This window comes from Phalacrocorax aristotelis, unplaced genomic scaffold (genome assembly GCF_949628215.1).
Source record: "Phalacrocorax aristotelis unplaced genomic scaffold, bGulAri2.1 scaffold_60, whole genome shotgun sequence".
NCBI classification, from domain to species: domain Eukaryota; kingdom Metazoa; phylum Chordata; class Aves; order Suliformes; family Phalacrocoracidae; genus Phalacrocorax; species Phalacrocorax aristotelis.
This window is the reverse complement of record NW_027441340.1, coordinates 425,166-429,819: the sequence shown is the minus strand read 5'-3', so window position 1 is coordinate 429,819 and position 4,654 is coordinate 425,166. Positions and strand designations below refer to the sequence as shown.

At 55.4% G+C, this 4,654-nt stretch overlaps 1 long non-coding RNA gene across 1 annotated transcript; it reads left to right on the top strand.

Annotated features, from left to right (window-relative positions):
- The first annotated feature begins 1,224 nt into the window (after positions 1-1,224).
- Positions 1,225-4,390, top strand: LOC142051363 (uncharacterized). The gene is made up of 2 exons (XR_012658446.1): positions 1,225-1,336; positions 3,838-4,390. It is a non-coding gene; the product is annotated as an uncharacterized LOC142051363 (long non-coding RNA).
- The last annotated feature ends 264 nt before the right edge of the window (positions 4,391-4,654 follow it).

Here is a 4,654-nt window from a genome sequence, read left to right as displayed (position 1 = left end):
GTACTGGGTGGGAACTGGGATGTACCAGGATGTACTGGGAGGGAACTGGTATGTACTGGGAGGGAACTGGGATGTACTGGGATGTACTGGGAGGGAACTGGTATGTACTGGGAGGGAACTGGGATGTACTGGGACATACTGGCATGGAACTGGGATGTACTGAGAGGGAATCGGGATGTATTGGGAGGGAAGTGTTATGTACCAAGGGGGAACTGGGACGTACTGGGATGTAGTGGGAGTGAACTTCGAAGTACTGGGATGTACTTAGAGGGAACTGGGATGTACTGGGAGGGAACTTTGAAGTACTGGGATGTACTTAGAGGAAACTGGGAGGCAACTGGCATGTACTGGGATGTACTGGAATGGAACTGGGAGTGAACTGTGTGGGAACTGTGAGGGAACTGGGATGTACTGTGAGGGAACTGGGATGTACTGGGACGGACTGGGAAGGAACTGGGACGGACTGGGAGGGATCTGGGATGTACTGGGCTGCACTGGTAGGGAACTGGGATGTACTGGGAGGGAACTGGGATGTACTGGGCGTCGCTGGGAGGGAGCTGGGATGTACTGGGATCCATACTGTGTGGCATGTTGGTCATTACTGGGACGCACTGGTCTATACGCGCGGGCTGATATCTGACCCCTCTGGCCCCACCCACCTTTGCGACAGGCCCCGCCCCCTGGCGAGGGTCTGGTGGGGTGGGGCCGTGCTCGTGTGCTCCCCAGCATCCCCAGTTAGCAACAGGTCCCACCCCCTGGTGACAGCCTGGGGGTGTTGCTGGTGCTGCCTGGCCCCACCCTCCATAGCAACAGGCCCTGCCCTTGGTGATGGCTCCAGGGGCATTGCCAGCGTCCCTTTGGACACACCCCCTTAGTGACAGGCCCCACCCCCCGGCAACGGCCCGGGGGGCGGTGCCGGCTCTCTCCCCTTAGCGACAGGCCCCACCCCCCGGCAACGGCCCGGGGGGCGGTGCCGGCTCTCTCCCCTTAGCGACAGGCCCCGCCCCCCGGCAACAGCCCGAGCCTGTGTTTGCTCCGCTCGGGGGGCTCGGTTTGGGTGTTTTCTCTCCCCCCTCCCTCCCGTGCCGGGAACTCCAGGCGGCTCTCGTACGGCTCCCGGGGCCTTCACCCCCCGGGGGGCTCGGCCCGCCCCTTTCGCGGGGCGCTGTGGGAAGGGCGGGGGCGGGGCCCGGGGGTGGAAGAGCCCCGGCTCTGGCCCTGGGCTTCTCTGGCGTCGGTGCTCCCGTGTTCCCTCGGGCGGTCGCAGCTTTGGGGCTGTCTCAGCCCCCCGGGCAGGCGTGCTCTGGCGTTTAGAGAAGCGGAGGCGTTGCCTGAGGTAAGGATTCCAGAGCTTGGCACTCTTTGGCGGCATCTGTACTAGAAAGGTCCCTTGTGGCCTGCTTTGCTTTTTTTCTCCCAGGATGCTGTTTTGGGCGCTGAGGGGGCGGTGAGACGGGTTAGTGGTATGGTGTTCTGTTTGGGGTTTGGTTTTTGCTTTGCTGTTTTTTTTCCCCTCGTGAGATCATTTTATTGTGCTGCTGCAATTCCTGTCTTTACTGAACCCGGAACCTTGGGGGTTTTCACTAGTTGTGCCGTTCACTGTTTCAGGTGTTGCCTTGGCCTCTCAACAGCCGTGGCACAACCTGCAGCGATGCTGCCTCTCCAGGCCCCCGCAGGCCCCGCTTTCTTGTCCAGCCAGGCGGGAAAGTGTGGTTGTTGCAGAAACAGCTACGCCCTGCGACTCCTCCTCAGGTTGTTGGCTCGGCCCCAACAGCGTACAGGCTGCTGAGGTCACCGCCTCCGCGCGGGACGCAGGCGGCCCGGAGAGCTTTACCCCGCGCCATTTCCGTCCCCTCTGGGCAGCAGCGGAGCTGCCGCCGCTTCAGGCGGCCGCTTTCTCGAGGGCGAGGAGCTGGGATGACAACGGGCCGCTGCAGACTCTGGTCAGAGTAAGAGGCTGTTCCCTGGGGAGCCGGCGCAGGGGGAGCGGAGGTACGCACGGGCACTTGTCGGTGCCCCTGGCCGGTAAAGGGAAGGTTAAATTGTTAGAGTGCAAATAAATACATATTATTTAGGGAGGAGTCGTGACTAAATTTAATCACACCTATTACTGAACAAACCAGGCAGTCATTATTCCTAATCTGTAGTTAAAAAAAATAAAGGCAGTCCTTTCTTATGCCATAAATAGAGTTGCGAGTCATTAATAGCTCAATCTAAATACAGCCGTTACTAAATCAACTGCAGGCATTAATGACTCCTGATCAGAAACAAAATAAGGAAATTTTCGAATCTAGAATGAAAATCGACCCGGAAAGCTAAATTGGGAGCGGGTAGTACTGAAATTGTAACAGGGCTGTTAGAAAGTTCAGAGGCAGCGACAGCTCCTGCTTCCAACCCAAGCAGTAAACGAAGCTTTAGGTTCTTAAATGAAGAGAAATAAAGGTGAGCTGTTAAACAGTGGCTGGGGTCAAGCGTAGCTATTAAGAAAATTTGCAGGTACGGGTGATTCCTGACCAGAACTAACAATTCCAGAAGATTTAGATTTAAAAACTACAGAGCTAATGGAGTGCCACAACCGCCCGGATGTAACTGCAGCCGCTTTGGGGGAATGCCCCAGACCCCCAGCCACCGCTATTAATTACTGCCAAGGAGAGCGAAAGTGAAAGTAGAAGCAGTGCAGGTGAAATGTGAGCAGTACGCTTTTTCCTAAGTCATCTCTTCGTGTCAGGAGAGGAAAGAAAATGGAAAGAAGATGTTTGCAGGGGGTCTGTGCTGGGTTACCTGCGCGTCTCTTCCGTGCGTCCTTGAGGAGACATTTAGCTCCTGTTGGGCGCTCGCAGGTGGAGACAGGGCGAGCTGGAGGCAGGATCGGTGCCGGCACTGATAAAGGGATGGGCAACGAGCGGAGAGAAGAGGGGGCAAGGGCTGAAAAAGGGTCACCGGTTCTGCAGGGAAGGCAGCGGGATGTGACTCGGCAACCGCTCTGACGAGCGCAGGGTCATTCGCTGCGATGAAGTCAGGGTCTGCGGCTGGCCCGGAGAGGCAGCAGAAATCCCAAACTCTTTGCAGGGGTACCGGCCAGATTAGGGCAACACCTGAACAGTAAAACCATTTAGGGGAAGCAGAGCTGGGCTGCACCGCGTGGCCAACCTCCCTCTTCTCCGTGAGTCCCAAAGGGGCAGCTCCAAGAATGTGCTGAGAATTCATCCCTTGCGCTAAAAATGAGACGTAAGTAGCACCCACCCGTGAATTTTATTTTCTCTCTCGCTCTGCGGCTCCTGCCTGCTTGTCTCTCCTCAGTGCTCACCTGCACCTGTGCTCGGATGGGGCAGCTGAGGGAAGGTGCTGCCATCTCCCCAGCCCCGGCGGACCGCCCCTCAGCTGTGTCCTCTGTCAGGGAGCGTCGTCATCTCTCCTGCCTCCCAGAGCGTGTCCTGTAGTGGCAGACGCGCGGGCTTTTCCCTGCACGCGCATACGGGAAGGGAAGAGAAGGGAAGGGAAGCACAGTGAGAGCTGGGCTTGTCAAAGAGTAATGGGGGTGGTGGGAAGCGTAGCTAGAACCGGAGAGCTACAGCGCAAAAGCGAAGCGGACGGGACACAAAAGTAAAATGGTGCACAGGAATGCTGAGGAGAGAACTCCCGCAGCACACAGGAAATCAGTGTCAGAATCTATTGTCTTCTGACTGCCAAATTAAAAATAATGGCACGCTTTGCAACGCTAAGCTCGCTCTAATCGTCTGAACTGTTTCTTTCCAACCCCCACCGCCCCCAGCACACCGCTCAGCCTCCTCAGCCTGAAATGCCTTGTTTTCCTTCTTTTTTTTTTTTTTATGACAGGGCAACTTCTGTTCCCGAGGTGGTGCCTACGGTACAGCTATCTCTTCGAAGACAGTTTGGTTTAGGTCAGAGAATGTTGAGCCTGGACTGAATCTGCCTCTGTTTCTATTTCTGGAAATCGTCGGTCCTGTGCATCAAGCCCGGAAAAAAGGAAATATGAACCAAAGGACGTGGGGCCTGCAGGGCTAGGAAATTATTTGAGAAGAGGTTCAGTGGGGAAATGACTCTTTGTCTGTGGGGCGTCCAGGCAAGCAACCCAGCTGCTAGAAAGCGGCGCTGTCCCCAGGATGGCCTCGGCGGTCCCGTTGGAGTCGGGGCAACAAGGACAAGGCAGGGTGAAGCATCTGGCCTGCCGCGTGGAACGTGACTGTACAAAGCACGTGTGATGCACTGCAAGTTTACTTGTTTAAACTGTGAGTTAAAGAAGGTGTGCAGTTGCTTTGTAAACAGCCGACGCTCTAAAGCTACACCCATCTAATTGCTAGCTGTATTAAATCTATCGTATTGCTGTTTCTGCATTAAAAAATAAAAAAGAAAAAAACCAACACACCTATGTAAGCACTTCTAAGTACAATGGAAAAGCACTGTTTAACGCGTGGCATGTGTGGGTTGTTTTTTTGGGGTGGGAGGGTGGGGTGTATGACAAAAACCTGCGAGAGACACACGCACATATGCACATGTCATGTTTAGCGCTCACCTAAACCCAAAAAAGAAAATCCACTCTTTATTTTGCAGCATTAGCATTAGCTTCCAGCGCACAGCCTGAGCGCGCACCTCTGCTCTCACCGTCTGCTCCCTCTTCAACCGTGTGTGGCTG